Source organism: Gallinula chloropus (assembly GCF_964237585.1).
Source record: "Gallinula chloropus genome assembly, chromosome: 15".
Taxonomy (NCBI): Eukaryota; Metazoa; Chordata; class Aves; order Gruiformes; family Rallidae; genus Gallinula; species Gallinula chloropus.
Window position 1 is genome coordinate 18,672,652 of NC_140100.1, and position 19,856 is coordinate 18,692,507.

Consider the following 19,856-nt stretch of genomic DNA (forward strand, 5'->3'; position numbering starts at 1 on the left):
GAATGTAGAACAATAATGGCCAGTTACACCCAGTGCTAACACAGGGTACCTTGTTTACCTGACAATCATAGAGTACTGCCTGAAAGGAAAGTCACACAGACTGACTGACTCTTCTGGAGGCACCAAGCCTATACCCTTCCCCAACCAGCTTCTTTTATGTAGAAGTGGTGCCAGGTGGTGTGGAAAACAGCCCAGGTGAACTCAGATCACCTGTGCTGGCTGCTTGGGGAGGTTAACTCTCACCTGGCCAGAACCAGGACATTATCCACCCCTTTTTCCACACCATCTACATCATGGCCGGATCTTACATTTTCAGAGGACTGGGGACATTCATAACATCATTGATCTATTATGTTGAACATCTGCCATGGACAGATTTATTTATACACCAAAAATTTCCTGGCTATCCTTTCCTAGAACTAAACCCCCTTGGGGTACACACTGGACTTCCCCATCCTTTCGCATCCCCCACCAAGTGCACCCAGGTCCCTGAGCAAAAGCAATCCCATCAATGGGTTTGCCTTTGTCTGGAGAAGGAACAACCCAGAGTGTCTTCCCCAACAGGTTTTTCATGTGTAATACAGGGACTTTATGCCTCTCCACGGTCTGTTGAGGACTGCAGTGGTTTGGCCCTGGCTAGAGGCCAAATGCCCATCAAAATCCCCCTATCACTCCCCTTTTCATCCAGAAAGGGGAGAACATAGATATTGGGAGGCTTAGGATTTGAGATAAGGACAGAGAGCAATCACCCTGCAATTAGTGTCACAGGCAAAACAGACTCAACACAGAATATAGGAAAGAAAACTAATTTATTACACTAGAGCTACACACCCAGTGATGCCAGAGTCAGGTAATGAGAAGAGTTGCCAGGTCTTAAAGCACCTTCCCTCACCCTTCCCTTCTTAGCAGACTTCACTTTAGTCATGATTTCTCTCCCATCGTCCCCCCCACAGTGGCACAGGGCGGGGCAAGGACTGAGGGAAGGGGGTTTCAGTCAGTTCCTCTGGAGTTGTTTTCCTTCTTAGCTGGGGGGGTGGAAATCCACACCTCCTTCCCCTGCTGCACTCTCTCTCTCTCAAATCTTAAAACTTCAAGGGAGATGACAAAAGTTTCCACCACAACACCCGCACATCAAGGCAGCTCAGACACGACTAGATGGGGAACCGGTCACAAGGAGTAGAATTTGGGCATTCCAAGGGATGCTGTAGCAGTCAGAGGTGCTCAACAGGCCATGAGCACATTGGGCTGCAATGGAAGGGAGGGGGCCACACAGACAAGTGCCCTTCTTGTCCATCTGGACTCAGCCCCAGTGAGGCCACCTCTGGAGCAGTCAGTCCCAGTGTGCGCTCTCCAGTCTGGAGGAATGGGGAGGAACTGTAATGTGGTCCAATAAAGTCTGCCAAGATACAGTTAGGGGTCTTGTGTGGAGAGGCTGAGAGACCTGGGCTTCTTTAGCCTGGGGAAGGGGAGGCTGAGGGAAGCCCTTTCTGTGCTACAGGGAAAGAACATAAGAAAGGAAGTCAAGGTGAAACTGCAGCTTTGAAGGTCAGAGTGGGCATGAGGATAAAGTAATGTCATTCTGAGGACAGTGATGTGGTGCTTAAATTCACTCTGAGGAAGTGTGGATGAGCTGGTGGCTTTGTGTTTGTGGGAACAGCTGGTGAGGAGGGAGAGACAGCAGTACAGGCAGAGACATCATGGGTTGAGACCAAAGTGGGGAAGTGCATTGGGTGCCTTCAGTGAAACAGGCAAAGGTATGGGGCAGTGCGGGATGGGCTTTGGGGCAGATGGCTAAGGGTGCTATCCAGGCTGAAAGGGCCTGATAGAAATGAGGTCTTTTCCCCCTTGGCTGTGGCTGATGTCCCTGCCACAGAGAAGACACATTGTCTTCACAGACATAGAGCATTGGTGCATCCTTGAACACACCGACGGGTAGGCCACCATCTGTATTACCCCTGTCCTTCCCTTGGTGACATACTCCTCACATCCCAAGGAGGAGCCCTGAGACACAGGTGAGGGTCAGGATCACCGTGCCCAGGGGCTGGTGTCGGTAGATAGGGCCTGGCGGTCGGAAGATTTCGGGCTGTACGGAAAGGTAGGACCCCCCCCTCTCTTTAGGTAACCAATAGTAGGTAGCCGGTGAGGTAAGCGGACGGAAGTGACATCTGATCCCTGGGGTATAAAGCCCCGTGCCCCTCTCTAATAAACGCCATTTGCCGTCCACCACATTGGTGTCTGTGAGCTGAATGGACCGTGCTGCCAGAGTGTGGCGCCGTTGCCGTTCCTGAACCAGGTCGCCATGCCTTACCAAAAGGCAACAAATGGTGCCGGAAACCCGGGAGACTCGCCTGCATCAGATGAACGGCGGCCGGGCGGCAGGACCAGCCCGGCAGAGGGGACGCCCTCGGACCCGCAAGGAGGATGGAAGCCCTTGTGAAGGTCGTATTGGTATTGAGTGTGCAGTGGGATATTGAGTGTGAGGTTAAAGATTTTACTCTCGCCGTTGCGAGACTTTTGAAAATCGGGGTCATTGACCAGCTGGTTGATATTCTCCATCCTAAGGTGTGGGATAAATGTACTAAAGTTTCAGCCGAGGAAACTATGTCCTCCGGCAGTGGGAAAACTCTGAAATCGCGGGGGAGAGTCATGCAGGCACTCCGAAAACCGATACAAGAGCAGGACACTTGGAGGGAGGCGAAAGAATGTTTGTCGGTCATCCCAAAAATTGGGAATCGGGGCGGCCACAAAAACTTTGCAGCCCCCAGACAGTGACAATCCTGCCGAGCCCAAAGATCAAAAGGGTGATATGCCTCGTAAAAGTTCGTGTAAAGTATCATTGTTTTGTTTTCCTCCAGCCCCTGAACTACAAGGGACAGCAATATGACGTGATTTGGATTTTTGCAATTGGACAAATTCAAATTGTTAATTAATGTCTATCTAATGTTAACAGTTCTTACTGACTATTGCAAATGCAATTTGAAAATTGTTAATTGTTTGAATGTTTTGATTGTAGCTATTGTGCACACACTTTTCCTTCCTCCTTACTTTATCTCTATCCTCTATCTATCACGGAGTACCATCAATAAGATGGCAATGTTGAGCCACGGGGTGGTGTGACATACCGTGTCCCTCAACAAATGCCTGTACCAGAGGACTTATGTCTCAACATTGCTGAAATATTGCATTAAGATGCTTGTAAAGGGTTAAGGAAGACTTGCTAACAGGATAGCTTGAAGTGCCCTAGCTGTAACCTCCCATAAACAAAGCCTCGCTTGAAGGCCTCTGCCTCACTGATAAAGAAGAAACATCAAAAGGGACGTAAGTTTGGGTCTAACACCATATCTTAAGTAAATTACACACTCAAGGACTATGTGCTCTGTGGAAATAAAATGACTTCTTTGATGAGTTCCAGTACCCCCCTCCTCCTTATCTGTTCATGAATTCCTTGCTTTTCTCTAATTGGCCACGAATGCAGGCAAAGCATTCCACTTTAACTAGCTCAAGCTCCCCTTTGTCCTTGAAGGTATACAAAACCTGCTAAATCCAAACTTGTAGTTTGGATCAGAGTCAAGGGGTAACTGAGTCTGCGCAAGACAGAAGGTTACTTGCGGTGATGAAGAGGAGCCATCCGACTTCATCCCCACGACCCTCAACGACCACCACCAAACAGCAGTGCACAGGCACAATGGGGAGGAATTGATGGAAATCACTTCTTGGGGCACATTTTAATATGAAGCGGGACGAGTTAGGAATATGTACAGGGGTATGAGGTAACCTAATGAATAAGTATCATTGTTAGTGTGCGCATGTTGCAGGCTAAATAAAATAACTTAATCCTTGACTCAGTTTTGAGTCTTAATTCTGTTCCTGAGAATTGTGAAGACCTCCTCATGATAAAGCACCTAATTGGACATCACTCAGGGGTTAAGCCCAGCCGCCCCCAGCCACCCAGAGCAATCTGAGGTTGGTTGGAATGCGAGGGGGTTTAACCTCTGCCAAAGCCGTTTATCTGGGTGTGGATCGTGACATTTTAATAGTGTAGTTGGCAGGATTCTCGGAGAACAGAAAGGTGTGAGGTCCTGAAAGTGAATAGGAGAAATTTGATACTTAAGTTGGACCCTCTCAGGATGTATTGCCCCTTTGAGTTGTATAGAATGGCTGCCCATATGGCAGTCGGTAGAAGTAAACAAACAGTTGCTGCTAAGCAAGAGAACTCCTGCCTGTCACACAGGAGACCGGGGTTCCATTCCCCAACAGGGAATTCTTTTCTGGTGACATTGATTTATTGGTATCAACTTCAGATATTGCTAAAAGGAACTGAGTTTTGAAAATTGATTTAAATTTGACGAACTATTTGTGTGAGTGAAATGAGTTAACTCTGGTGTGAGTGGTATGTGACTGAGCTGCAGCATAATTGCGAGAGAGAGAAAAACCTTTTCGTAACCATTGTTATGCTTTGCATATGCAAGAAATCTTTGTGCCCGGTACCGTGTGTTGTTTGAATGATTTAAGTGTTTGACTGAGATGCAGTCTGACTGTGAAGCGAGTGTGAGTTCTGATCGGTGGTTCTGTGTCTCTGCAAAGAGAGCAGCTGGAGACAGACAAAGCAAGTGGCAAATTTAAGCTGTTTGTGTGGACAGGAGTCACACTATGTGTTGAGAGTGTCCCTGTCAGTAGGAGATGGAATTTTGTTATCAGAAAGAGAAGAAAAAGGGAAATAATTATGGAAGGTATAGAAAACAATCATAATCGTCTGTGGACCACGGGATGGCAAAAACGCATTCCCCGAGAACTCATGATGGGGTGCCTACAGATAAATTGGAAAAGTTAGTACTAAGACAACCCAAAAATCCACAAATCAAGGTCGAAAATCCTGTTCCTAGTGCTCTTTTATTGTATTTAACCGTGTCCCCCAAGCTGCCGTGAGGCTAGCTCCTTCGTCCCCTTGTAAGTGAGTGGGGGGCAAAGGGTGTATATATATATCAGAAAACTCACTGGAAACCACTGACGTGATTTACTGATTACTTGTTTTGTATAACCTAAGTTAATTCCTGTAACATTTTTGGTAGACACTACAGTTTATCTCCACACTTAGAACAGAAGATTCTATCTGCATAAGGAATTGCCTTGTTGCTGCCTTTAACATTAAGGGCTCACTTTCCCCTTTTCTCCCCTTGTTGTTTTTTCCTCTTCTCACCGAGAAGCGAATTTGTTTATTTTCTTTCCAGGGAGAAGAAAGAAGTCACAGTGAGAATGCCTGCCTTATCAGCTGTGTTTATCCCTGCCCTCATTTATGGGGGTAGAGGGAAGCCAATGGAATGTAGCAACTTGCGTCTTGCAATGTCGCTTATCTGATGGGTCGGTTTGCAGCGTTCACGGATTAGCTAACTGAGAGCAAGGCTGGTTACGTAGCAAAGAAAATGGAAAATAACAGGAATTGGTATTAGAGGAAATACAAACCTCAACTCAGCAGCTGGAGTTACAGGCAATTGTAAAAGATCTGTCAAGATTGAAATAGGTGGAACACAAAATTAGGGGGAAAAAATGAGTGGCCTCCCAAAAGAACAAAGCATTACAGGCTGGCCACATGGCAAGCAGTCCCCTACCAGCTAAATGAAAGGTCTCCTTAGGCAATTCGATCACAGACTCTCACCTTTCGGCTGGCAAAATCATTCTTAGGTGTGTTAGATGCTACTTTCCTATCACTGAATTGATCCAACCCCAATCTTACTAAGGCATGTTGGCTATGTTATGATGCTTATCCCCCTTACTACGAGGGTATTGCCCTCAACACTCCTTTTAGCTACTCATCAAAAGATAACCCGACTCAGTGCAAGTGGGATACACCACGGAGAGGAATCACTTTGGACCAGGTTAAAGGCCAAGGCATATGTTTTGGTAATGCTACCTTAGCGAGCTGGAACAGCGCGGTCTGTGCAAAAACGGTAGCGATCGATAGAACCCATAAATGGGCAGTTCCATCTGCATCAGGGATGTGGATCTGTAATCAGACAGGTCTAACCCCCTGTGTGTCCATTAAGCGTTTTAACTCATCAACTGACTTTTGTGTACAAGTTTTGATTATTCCCAGGGTCCTATATCATTCGGATGAAGAAATGAGCTTTTACTGGGGAGATGTAGACAACAGGATCCAAAAGAGAGAAATACTGACAGCACTGACAATAGCAACACTGCTCGGCCTGGGAATAGCTGGTACAGCCACAGGAGCGACCGCTATGCTGAACCATCACCAAGACCTGGCTCGACTACAAACTGCCATCAATTCGCCATGGCTAACCACCTTAATATCTACCTTGTTGGGACCAGCTGTAATGATCATAATAGCACTGATTTTCAGACCCTGCGTACTGAACAAGCTCACAGCATTCGTCAAGAGTCGTCTAGAGAGGGTTAACATTCTCTTTGTAGAAAACAGACAGATGCTTTAAGAAAGTAACCACTGAGCACTACCCCTACTGTTCTGTAGTTGTCCCTAGTATACCCTACTGTCTAAGCTACCCCTGACTATCATTCACTTAATGTGCCTTATGCTACTAACATTATAAGCTATCACTATTATTAGCTATCAATATTATAACTTGCCACTATTATATATTATTACTAACATATTATCACTATTGTTATCACTATTATATATTATCACTATTATATATTATCACTTATGTATTATCACTATTATATATTGTCACTACTGTAGTCCAACACTGTTATAAGCTATCACCTTTTTATATATCAGTATTGTGTGTCACTTTTGCACTTTGCACTATAAGTAGTTTTAGTGAGCACAGGGAGGGGGGAAATGTCGGTAGATAGGGCCTGGCGGTCGGAAGATTTCGGGCTGTACGGAAAGGTAGGACCCCCCCCTCTCTTTAGGTAACCAATAGTAGGTAGCCGGTGAGGTAAGCGGACGGAAGTGACATCCGATCCCTGGCGTATAAAGCCCCGTGCCCCTCTCTAATAAACGCCATTTGCCGTCCACCACATTGGTGTCTGTGAGCTGAATGGACCGTGCTGCCAGAGTGTGGTGCCGTTGCCGTTCCTGAACCAGGTCGCCATGCCTTACCAAAAGGCAACAGCTGGGGGTCAGTGCTTGGCATTTCTGCTTCATCAGACCAAGCCAGGGTGTCCTCAGCATCAGAGCTGCCTGTGCTTTGCCTGTGTTTGTCCTCATGGCCTCCAGTTGTCTGCTCTAAGGAGCCCATGGGGAGGCTTTGTCAGGAATGGCTGCCAGTGGGACCTATTAATGCTTCAAGGTGCTTTGGGCATTATTCCTGACTTAACTTCTGGAGAGGTTTTATCATTCTCCTCTTGATATCTGAGGTGTGTGGACTCAGAAGAAAAGACACCATGGGGCTCATTAGCATCCAGAAAGCCCTTACAAGCATCTCTTCAAGTCACTTTCATTGAAAAACACAAGACTTTTACAACTACTTGGATTTCATTTAGGTCCTCAGTGATGAAGATTTCAAAGGAATTTCCCATGAAGGACCTTTTTTCAGTCATGGGTATTTTCTGCCATGGCTCAGTTGGTAGAAGAAGTGACAGCAGCATTCAGGGATGGATATGGGTCTGCTAAGGAGATCTGGACAGGCAGGAAAAGCAGTCTCTGGAGATCCAACCCTGCATGGAGAACCTTGCTCTTCCCTAAGCCCAGCAGTTCCCTCACTGGGCTCCTGGGACTCCCAACACTTTTCCTCACATCATCTGTGCTCACAGGCACAGACAGATTTCTCTGACAACAAACAGCAGTTAAACATGACACAGTTTAATAACCATGACATCTCTCTCCTCAGCTGCCTGCTACGGCCAAGCAGTGTGTGAAGGGGGTCAGCTTTCAGAGGAGATTCTCCCCCAGAAAAGTTTTAATCAGATAGATAGAAAGGTTGTCAACACACTGCACTTCTGACAGATCAGTTCATTAGACTTCTGAGGGATGGGATATTTTCTAACCCTCTGAAGCTGAAAGTAGAAAGCAGAGAGTTGAAAGGCATCTGAATGACCAAGAGCAAGCAGATATGGAAACCTCTGAGCAAAGTGAAGTCCAAACGTCTATCTATTCTGCTGAAAAAACGTGCTTAGGCATGGCCACTGCATCAGGAGAGGTGGAAACACCTGAATTACAAGGGAGGTGAAAGAGACACACTAATGCTAATGCAGGTACAGGGCAAGGTGAGTATTTCTTCTCCTGCCACCGATACAGTTCAATTATAAAAAATTACAGTACAATTATAAAAAAGATGTGCTTTTTTATAATTTCAAAGGGACAAAAAAAATTAATAATTGTGGCTGTTTGCAGGCAGATGTGATGCACAAAGAGCACAGCTGGTCATTACGTAGAGTGTGGGTCACACAAGACCAAGCTTCTCCTCCAATGAGCTCTCAGCATCCATCAGCTCTCTCAGCCTCACAGGTCTCCCCTCGGTGCCTCCAGGCAGTGTCCCCAGCCCTGTGTGCTTGGCAGAGCTGCTGCTCCTGGCCAGAGCTGACTCTCTGCAGCGCTGCAATGTTTCATGATCTCCCACTGTCCCAGGAGCCCAGCCCAGCTGACAGCAGACGAGCAGATGAAGGCATCACATACTCCATCCCCTATGGGCTCCTTCGAGGTGTCCCTGGAGCTCCAGAGAACCTACTTGGAATGTCCTCCCTGACATTCCCTCCCTTGAATGGGGAGAAATCCTTCTGTCCTGCCAAGTTGTTTCTCCTGATCAAACCAGAGCTGGGCAGGTGAATCACCTTTCCTTGTCTTACATGGGACAGGACCTCAAGGCAGGGAAAGGAAGGGGAATCTTTTCTCCACTGAAAGGAAGGGAGTCAGGTGATTGACTCCATGTAATAAATGAATCCATAAGGAATTTGTTCTCAAACAGACAGATAAGGATGAAAGGGGAGTAGTTCCCCCCCCCCTTTCCTTGTCTCCTCGTTGAAACTCATTGTTGTGTAAAATAGTGATAAGCCACTCCCAGACATGTTGGCAAATTGTTAGCCCTCCCCTTTGAAAGAGTTGCAACCCCTTGCTGAGTGACCAAGCACAAACCTTTCCTGTCTCATGCTGGGCCAGCATGGCCAAATAAGGAAAAGAACTGACCCACAACGCAGAGGGGGGCTACGATCTTCATCCTTGTGACCACCTGAGGGACCAGGATGACCCCCTAGCGATGGTACGTCAGCCACAGAAGTTACCAGGATTTGCCACGAAACCCCTGGACTACTGATCTATAAAAAAAGACTCTGGCTCACCGATTCTAGGATTTTGAAGTATGAGGCAATTTTAATGGAAAAAGATAATTTAGTTCTAACTGCTGAATCATGCCTCAATCCTGCCACCTTTTTATCAAAAGGGGAGACTAATAACCAAGAACTTGAGCATAACTGCTTAGATATAATAGAATATCATACTAAAGTGCGACCTGACTTGAGGGACATACCCTTGCCAACAGGTCTCCGTTTATTTATTGATGGATCCTCCAGAATCATACAAGGAAAAAGGCATAATGGTTATGGAATTATTGATGGGGAGAATCAAAATATGAAAGAATTGGGAAGATTACTTAACAACTGGTCTGCTCAGACATGCGAATTATATGCTTTAAATCAAGCATTACAATTATTAAATGGGATAGAAGGGACAATTTATACAGATTCAAAGTATGCTTTTGGGGTAGTTGAAACATTTAGAAACATATGGGATGAAAGGGGTTTAATCAACAGTAAAGGAAAGGAATTGGTACATGGGGAGATGGTGAAATAGGTTTTGAAGAATTTACGCCTACCCAGAGAAATTGCAATCCTCCATGTGCATGGGCATCAGATAAGGGAAAATAATATGGCCAATAGAGAAGCAAAATGGACTGCATTGCTAACACTAAAAGCAACAGAAAACCCCAGGAAAGCAAAGGGAAGTAGTAAGGACTTTACTGCCTGAGAAACAGAAAAAATACAACAAATAGGAATAGTTGAAAAAGAAGGAAAGTGGACACTCCCAGATGGGAGGGAAGTTATCCCCAAGGGTATAGCCTGGAGGATAATGGAAGAATTCCACAGACAGACCCACTGGGGAGTACAGGCACTTGTGGACCACTTTGGAACCAAGTATATGTGTATTGGAATTTATGAAATTGCCAAAAGGATGGTGGGAGAGTGCCTGACATGCCAGAAGGTCAATAAACAACAACTCAGAGAAAAGGTACTGAGGGGTGGAGGGACCCTTTCTTGTGTTGCTTACCCCAGATACTGCGGTTTGAACGGCCAAACGAGGTTGGACTCATGCTACCAGAATAAAAGGACCTGTTCAGGAATCCCATTGGGAGGCAACAGGGAATCCTGACGACCTGAAGGTCACCTTCCGGAGAAGGAATGATGAATGATGAGTGAAGCCACCATACGAAAGACTTAACGAATGGGACTGCATTCTGCCCAGTTCCTGGTTATATATGTTATCCTTTTGTTTGTTTTAAATGTAAAGTGTGTAAGGACAATTGGTAGGTTTATTGTAGAGAGGGAGATTTTACCCCAGATATTTGTGAGTAGTGTTACCTGGTTGAAAGAAAATTAACAGAATTAACCCTTAAATACGCCGTAAAACAGGACAAATCATCTGGCAATCTAAAGAGTGGTGGGAAGTATACACAAAAGGCATAAATCCAGAATCTGGCTGTATGCATTCTAAAGAATATAGAGAGGCTAATCCGGAAATAATTAAAGTGGTGTGCTGAAAACAGGTAAAACACCTGGTGTGTTTAGCCCCAGAAATAAAGGATAAAAGTTGGGAGGCATATAACACTCACGAAAGGAGAGAAGGGAGAAGCCCTGGAGACTGCGGCTGCTGCTGAGAAGATGGAACACTTTGCTGCTCCAAGCAACAGAGTAGGCAAAGGAGGCAGAGACGTAAGGAAACTGCGGGGAACTAAAACCTCCAACTCGATTGAGAGAAAGCCCCCTAAATCCAGGTCCGGGATGGCACAATACACTTGAACCCAAACCTCCCAAACTAGAATAGCTACTACCACTCTAAAACAGCCACTATTAACCCACCAATTCTTCTAAAAAAAGGATAATAGTACTTTGGATATGCTGTCCTTTGAGGATCTTAGCAAATGAACATCACAAACCCTGTCACTGGGATATGGGAACACCCCATATCATAAAAAGGGAACCCATAACTGCAATTACAATAGCCACAGTGTTGGGTACTGGGGCAGTGGGGGCAGGGACAGGAATAACATCTCTTATCCAACAACAACAGGGTTTCAATTCCCTGAGAGCAGCAGTAGACGAGGATTTAGAACGAATAGAACAGTTAATCACCGCATTAGAAAAGTCTCTGACTTCACTATCAGAGGTAGTATTACAAAATAGAAGGGGAATGGATATTCTTTTTCTGCAGCAAGGGGGGCTCTGTGCTGCTCTAGGAGAAGAATGTTGCTTCTATGCTGACCACACAGGGGTGGTATGAGATACGATGGCTAAGCTACGGGAAGGTGTCAAGAAATGCAAAAAGGAAAGGGAGGCCCAACAAGGATGGTGTGAATCGTGGTTTAATTGTTCTCCCTTGTTAACTACACTGTTGTCAACACCTTTAATATTGTTAATGCTCTTTTTAACCTTTGGGCCTTGTATCTTGAATAGAGTGATTGAATTAGTAAAAGGTAGATTAGAAACTGCCCATTTAAAGTTGTTAAAAAGACAATTTGGACACCTGGAGGATGATGAAACCAAAGAAAGAAACAAAATGATAAAAACTAGAGGGGGGAATTTTAATAAATAAATTCATAAGGAATTTGTTCTCAAACAGATCAGGATGAAAGGGGAGCACTTCCCCTCCCCCCCCTTATGTCCTTGTGAAACTCATTGTTGTGTAAAATAGTGATAAGCCACTCCCAGACATGTTGGCAAATTGTTAGCCCTCCCCTTTGAAAGAGTTGTGACCTCTTGCTGAGAGAACAAGCACAAACCTTTCCTGTCTCATGCTGGGCCAGCATGGCCAAATAAGGAAAAGAACTGACCCAGCGCAGAGGGGGGCTACGATCTTCATCCTCGCGACCACCTGAGGGACCAGGATGACCCCCTAGCGATGGTACGCCAGCCACAGAAGTTACCAGGATGTGCCACGAAACCCCTGGACTACCGACCTATAAAAAGAGCTTTACTGCTTTTTCCCTTGCAATCAAGGCCTCCCTCCAACAAGCACAACTGTGTCTCTTTTCCAGGGCTGGTCCTCATTTCCCACATTTTGCCAATCGACAGAGTTGACAGAAAGAACAACAAAGGAGGCAAATTTTACTTTCAGTTTCAAAGAGTTACAAAAATGATATGCATTTAGTCAAAAAGAAGATAAGCTCGTTATACTCTAGTTTAAAAAGCAGAGAGAATAGCCAGGGTGATGCATCTAATCATTACTACAGATGCTGGGGAGCCCTAGTTACAGCAAGGATTTGGAGAACTATCCAGGCAACTGGGAGGTCCTGTGCAGTGAGTCCCCTCATCGGTGTTGGGGTGTCAGACTGCAAAGGGATCTGTAAAACATGGTCTACCCGGTGAGTGGAAATGAGGATGGGAAAGGAAAATGAAGAACATGGTTGGCTGAGGAGCTGGGGCAACAGACCCAGTGTTTCCCACACACTGCCCTTGTCTGTGACAGCCAAGCTCAAATAAGCCCAAGCTGGAGACACCAGCCCCGTTTGACCAGCACAGGAGCTGTCTGCCTGAGACAAAAGGCCAGGGTAGATAATCCTCCCTGTGCACTGGCCATGCTGGAGCGTTATCGGGGCTGGCTGCGGGAGTGGCTCAGCGTGGCGTATGTTGTGGTGTTCATCTCTGGCACGTGAGGCTGCAGAGAGAAGAGTAAACAATGTTACTTCATCTGTGGTCACTGAGCCCTGCACAAGCAGCAGGCCCAGGGCTACAGAAGCATGGAAGGGAGCTGTGTGCTTTGCATGAGAAGCTGGGAACAAATCAGCCAATTCCTCTGAGTGCATCAGATATGTTCTTGGTAGGGACTCCCAGCCCAAGCCACCAGTGCACACTACACCCAGTGCATCGCGTCTCTGAGGGCTCTGCTCCATGATTTGACCCCACAGCTGTGCCACAACTCACCTTTTTACGTCCAGCATGGGCAATGGTGGAGTCTGTAGGGGGCAAAACCAAAGCTGTTAGCCCCTGATTCCCACTATGGACGAAAGAGCTGAGCCCCAGGCTGCCTTAGGACAGCAGATCCCGTGGAGCTGGGATTTAATGCCCTGGCCTGTTTGCCCCTAATTTCACCCCACTCTTGGTAGCAGTGAGCTGCCCTTCCAGCTGTGGTTGCAGAGCAGGGATGCTGGGGTTTGGCTGCATTTCCCCCACATCAAATAGAAACATTTTCTCCCCTTGCCCAACCTGCTGACCTTCCCTGGCTGCTCTGTGCCTGCCTGGGAAACTGAAGTCACCCTGCAAATACATCAAGGCACACAGACAGTGAGGAGATCTCCCCCTACCCCACCCACAGCACCATCCCAGTTGCTGCATCCCGTGGTTTCAGTTGGGAGGTTTCCCCCCACTGCCCATAAATGGACTCGTGTCTTCTCCTCATCCTGCACTTGACTTTGAAGCAGAAATGATGGTGAAGTGGAAATGAACAGGAGAAGGATGCCAATCCCAGTGGGGCTGGATTGCAGCCTGGGGCCAGAGGGTGTAGGGAAAGACCCTGCCAGCAAATGGGGTTTTGACACCATGAGTGTTGAGGAGCTGTCACCTTTCTTCTGAGGGCAGAAGCTGGGCTGTGCATACAAGGAAATGTGAGCTGAAACAGAGCCAGGTGAGATATGACTCCTTGTTGGATGGGCAGTTGTTTTGCATATCCCACTGGGAAATGAATAGCTTGGACTCCATATGGATCTGGAAAAGTCCTGAGTAGCAGCACAAGTAGGAGAGGAGATGTGGATGATGAAAGTGGGTTTGTGGTATGTCCTGGAAAGACTCTGCACACTGAGAGTGTGTCAAGATCGACTGATTCTCACAAATAGGTGGATCACTGGAACAGGTTGCCCAGAGAGGTCGTGGAGGCCCCATTCCTGGAGATATTCCAGGTCAGGCTTGTTGGGGCTCTGAACATCCTGACCTAGTGAAGACGTCCTGCTCACTGCAGGGGGTTGGACTATATGGCTTTTAAAGGTCCCTTCCTTCCAACCTACCACATTTGAGCATTCTAAGCTTGCCGATGGTGCTGGAGGCCAGCCTTCCCACACAAAGGGGGTCCCCACAGACAGAGGGTGCCATGGCTGTTTTTAAAGTAGGAGGTGTTACTCACACTGTATTTCATCATATTCATTGGTCTCATGGCTGGGGACATCCTGCTGCCTGGAGACAAGAGGGGAAAAGGTATTGTGGTCTGTGTCATGTGTGATGGGACCATTTGGGTCCTTCCAGTGGATTCCTTCCAGTTTTCTTGTATCATGTCCATGGTTGGAGTCAAGCCCAGGGCAAGCCCTGATGCTCCATGCCTCCACCAAGGGGAAGCCACTAAAAGAAAACAAGCTGCCACTGAACCACCTCACACCATCCAACCACCCAGGAGGGATTGCTGCTCACCTTTGGCATCTCTCTCTGCAGATCCCTGCAAGGGAAGGAAAGGGAAAGGCATGGAGGCAGAGTTACTACACAGCCCTGGCTTCCCATGCTCTGGGCTGCAGCATGAAGATGATGGGCTGAACCTCCACAGCTCCCTCAGAGGAGCAGTTACAGAACACAGCCTAGGCAATTGTGAGTCCTGTTTCCCAGACTGGCTTCTCCCAAGCTCTCAGCATCTCATCACACAATCACTGCTATCATAGTATTCTCCATGTCAGCATCTTTTGACTGCCCGGATGATAAAGGAAATGCCTGAGAGACTCGGTCTTTTGCAGCAGTGGGAAAATATATGGCTATCTGAAAGAAGGGTGTGCCATTTCAACTTGCTTTTGGGTTTCATGTCTGTTTGACCCTCAGTTTCTCCAGATTGCTCACCTTTCTTCACAGCACAGAAGCTGGCTGCAATGAGGAGGAGGATGGAGACAGCTGCCACTCCCAGCCCAATGCTGGTTGGGAAGTCGGGGTTCTGTTGATTGAGACCTAGCAGGGATAGGAGGTGTTGGGAAATAGAGAAGCAGAGAGGATATTGGGGTGAAGAAGAGAACAGGACCTGGATTCTTCCCAGGCCAGTTCCCGGTTGATGAACACAACTGTGTCCTGGCATCCCTTGAAATGGTGCCTTGAAGATACTGGGAGTGCATGGAGCAATCACTCACCGGTGTCTGATGGCCCTGCCTGGGAGCTGGACTCTGTGCCTGGGAGGAGAAAGGGACAGGGTGAGAGTGACCAGCTCTGGCAGGTACTGCACAGACCAAGCAGCTGAGGGGCACCCTGATCCACCACCATTGGATCTGGCACCACCACTCCTCTCAGTCCCTTCCCATGATTCTGGGGCAGGAGAGGAGCAGGATGCTCTGCTGTGACTGGGAGGAGCTGCCCAGGAGCAAAGGCTGGGCTGTACTGCACCATGATCCCGAGCATCCCAACTGCCTTAGGACAAGCCATGGAGCACAGCAGGGTCCCCACCCTCAATTGGGAACTGTTGGGCCACAGAGGGTTTCCCAGTTCTGCCCCAGATGCACGTCTCACCTCTGACAGTCAGGTGCTGGGGAGCACTGAGGGCAGAGCTCCTCACCCAGTTACTCTGATTCCTGTGCTGGTACCCACATGTGTAGGTCCCTGTGCTGTGCAGGGTGACATTCAGCTGTAGAATGTAGATCAACTGGTCATGCTGGGCTTTCAGGCTGTACTCCTCCACCCCATCCTTGCAGAAGACAACTCGGGTAGCAAGTGACCCCATGAGTATAGAGCACCAGACCTGAACTGTGTCACCAGGCTGAGCAGAAAGTAAGTTGAGGTTCAGCTGAGGAGCTGGGAGGTGACCTGGAGGGAAGGTTGTGATGTAGTGGCAGCACAAGTGAACATACACAATGATGGGGGTGCACAGTGTTCTGGACCAGGGATGGAAGAGTCTCAGGGAACTAAGGTCCTCTCTTTTCTCATCTCCACTCGCTGCACAACTACTTTTTCCACGTTTTCACCATTACCTGGGGAGCTGCAGATGTCCTGGGCAGTCACTTTGGCACCTGCATTGAGGGGCAGAGAGGGTTTTAATGAGATGGGCAGTGACCTGGATCATCCATGTGCCAGCTCCCCACTGCTGAGTCCTTGTTATTCAAGCACCTTCCCACTGCTATGTCTCCATCCCATATCTCCTCGGTCTCTGAAACTAACACTCCCCAAGGATGTTCTGGGTGGGAATGATGTTCCAGATGCATTCTCCTGGCTCTCTAGAGCACTTATGTCTCTTGCTACTACATGAAGGCACTTAGAGGTGTTGGAAAAATGCACCTTTTGCTCACAGTGTACCATAGTTAGAGGAAGCATCATCTCCCTCCCCTCACCAAAGCAGATCTGTCCCTCATTGCTGCATGGCTGCTCCACACACCTTTCCCCATTTTGAACCCAGGACCTGCCCTCTCTGGGTCCCCTCACAGCCCTCCAGGTCTGAGCCCCAAGGCAAGGAAATCCCCAAACTCACCAAGCAGCAGCAGCAGGAGGAAGACAGGGTGAGGAGGAGACAGTCTGGCACATCTCTCCTGCCCCAGCATTTTCTGGGGTGCTGCAGGAACACCTTCTCCTTGAAGTGTCTGTTCTCCTCTGAGCTGGGGACAGCGGTTCAAGAGCTCCCTGGCCTGTGGCTTTCAGCACACATCATGCTGGTCCTGTTGCACTGCTCTAGGCTACCAGAGCCTTTCCCACAGTGAGAGACTGTGACGAGCAGGGTCCCTGCTTCAGCCCCCACTGCGGATGCTGCCCCTGCAGAACTCCCCCTTTCATTTCCGGACACTCAGACACCACAGTCTGTGCTTTCATCTCCCTCTGTGAGATGTGACCATAATAGGTAGAAAGTGCTGGTGTCCGCTCAAGGCTTCTGTGAACTATGTGCACGGAGATCTGAAAGGTCAGAATACGAAGCAGCTGAAGTACGGAGTCTAACAGGTCCTGTTTTGTCTAAAGAGTGCAGAATGAACAGAGAAATGGTCTCAACACAGAATCCTGAAGGCCATGGGTCCTGGGGTGAGACCTTTTTCTTCATTATCATTGACATGAAAATTGTTGTTCAGATGCCTGAGCATGACAGCCAGGCCTCCCTCAGCCACACATCAGACCCACAGCCTTTTACGTGACAGCCTTTTGGGCAGCATCCTCCCTGCAAAGCCCTCCTGCCCCTTGGCCCTGTCACCTCTCATCCCTGGAGACCCCACTCCTCGATATAGCACCAAAGCTGTTCCACAACTCATGCTGTTATGTCCAACGTGGGCAGTGGTGGAGCCTATAGGGGGGAAGACACCCACACACTATAGCCATGTCTTGCTGTTGTAGGGCGGGGCAGGATTCAGGCTGCCTTTGAACAGCAAATCCCATGGTCACGGCTAATGCCCTGCCCTGATTTCACCTTTCAACCTCACTTCACCCTACTCTTGGTAGCAGTGCTCTGCCCTTCCATCTGTGGTTGCAGAGCAGGGATGATAGGTTTTGGCTGAATTTCACCCACGCTGAATAGAAACATTTTCTCCCCTTGCCCAACCTGCTGACCTGCCCTGGCTGCTCTGTTCCCATGTGGCCAACTAGCACTGAGCAACTTGTGTCTGGCTCACGGGCGGTGGGGAAGGCTCAAACCACAACCACAGCTCATTCCCTTTTCTGCAGCCTTTGGTTTCAGAGTAGAACAAGCACTTTAAAACTGGGATGGAGGTGAGAACTGAAGAGTGAAATTGAGAAAACTTGTGTGTTGTGTTAGAGGCAGTTTAATAGGTCAAGCAAAAGCTGTGCATACAAGAAAAGCAAACCAAGGAATCCATTCACTGTGTCCCATGGGCAATAAGGTGCTGAGACTTCCCCAGGTAAGCAGGGCTGCATCGTGTGTAACGGTTCCTTGGGAAGACAAATGCCATCACTCTGAACATCACCCCTGTCTGCTCTTCTTTCCCCATCTTTATATGCTGAGCATGATGTCATAAGGAATGCGATATCCCTTTGGTCATTTGGGGTCCTCTGTCCTGTCTGTGTCCCCTCCCAACATCATGTGCACTGTTGGTGTGCTGCTGGCATGGCTGGCTGTGGCTGGAGCTGTCCAGCCACCCCCTGTGCTCCCCTGGGTTGCAGTGTTGAACCTGGCAAAGGAGAAGCTACTTTCTGTGAGCAGGAGGGGTGTCTGTGGAGGTGAAATGCACCCCAAAGGGTGGGAGATTCACATGCCCTTCATCTGTGGGGACAACAGGGGCTGCATATAAAAGAGAGCAGGGAAATGGCAGAACATCCCTTGGGATGCTATGCTAAGTGGTCAGACCCCAACTGAGAGAAACAAGGTGGCATGGTTCATGTCCTCTCATGGCAAAGAGACATGGGGACATCAGGGAGTCCAGAACCATAAGGTCATCAGAGGGTTTTGGGGACATGGATGTCTGTAGTCTGGCTGGCCTTGCTGGCATGTCTCTTCAGGATGAAGGTGATGATGGGTGCAGAGACCAGGAGGAGCAAGGTGAGAACAGAGCACAGGATGGAGACCCAGAGAGGCATGGTTGGCCCTGGAAGAGAGAGAGATCACAACATGGAAAAGGTAAGTGCAGGGGGAAGGAGATGGTGGGAAGAACTCTTCAGCAACTACTCCTCCCTCAGGTGGGAGCACTGTCTTGGGTAAGAATGAAATGTAGACCTCGTGAGTCTCACTGCCTTTCACATGGACCATCCCAGACACCAAGCAAAACCCCAGGTCACATCTTGCTTGGACTCACAGGAAACGATCCATTTCATGCAGAGTTCCTCAGTTTCCCTCTGGTCTGCTCGTGAAGGTAGAGGGGTGACTTTGGGGCATCTCTGTAGAAGCCCATGCTCCCTTTTCAGCCCCACCCTGCCATAGAATCATAGAATCATAGGGGTTGGAAGGGACCTCTAGAGATCATCAGGTCCTCACCCCAAGGAATGATGCTGGGAACAGCTGAGCCCCATATTTGGATGGGAGGTAACTTTTGGAGGGAGAGGGAAACGCCCTGGGAGGGCATCTCTCACTAGAGCATTCCTTCTGGGAGATGGGACCCTCAACCAGCAGAACGATACTGGTGATATGCCCTGCCAGCCCCAGCACACAGCTCAGACCTCAGCAGAGCCACATGTTGACAAGTGTCCTGTCCCTTCTGCCCACTCAGGTGTGCTGTGTCTTCCAGTTATTCCTGTTCCTGTGCTGGAACACACACACACGTCTCCTTGCACTATACAAGATGACATTCAGAAGTGAGAAGTATCCCAGCTGCCCCGTTGTGCTTTCAGGCATCGCTCCTCCACCCTGTCCTTGCAGGAGATGATTTGGGTAGCAGGGGACAGCAGGTCAATGCTTCAGGGAAAGAAACCCTGTTCCTCCTCCTTAGCGTGGAAGGTGTTTATGAAGATGACAAGAGCTGGGACGTCACTCCCAGGCCCAGATCTGCACATTTGAGTCCCTGCTGGACAAGCACTTTCCAACCTGTGTGACTTGATTCATGGTCTCTTTAGTGTCCTCTCCTGATACAAAAGCGAGCCCTTTTTGATGGAGTTAACTGGATACTGGGGGACACAGGGCAATCACTCACCCGTGGTTCATGGCCCTTCCTGGGAGCTGGATTCTGTGCCTGGGAAGAGAAAGAGACAGGGTGAGAGTGACCAACTCTGGCAGGTACTGCACAGACCAAGCAGCTGAGGAGGCTCCCCTGGTCCACCACCATCCAAGTGTCATGAAAAATAAAGCAATTGCC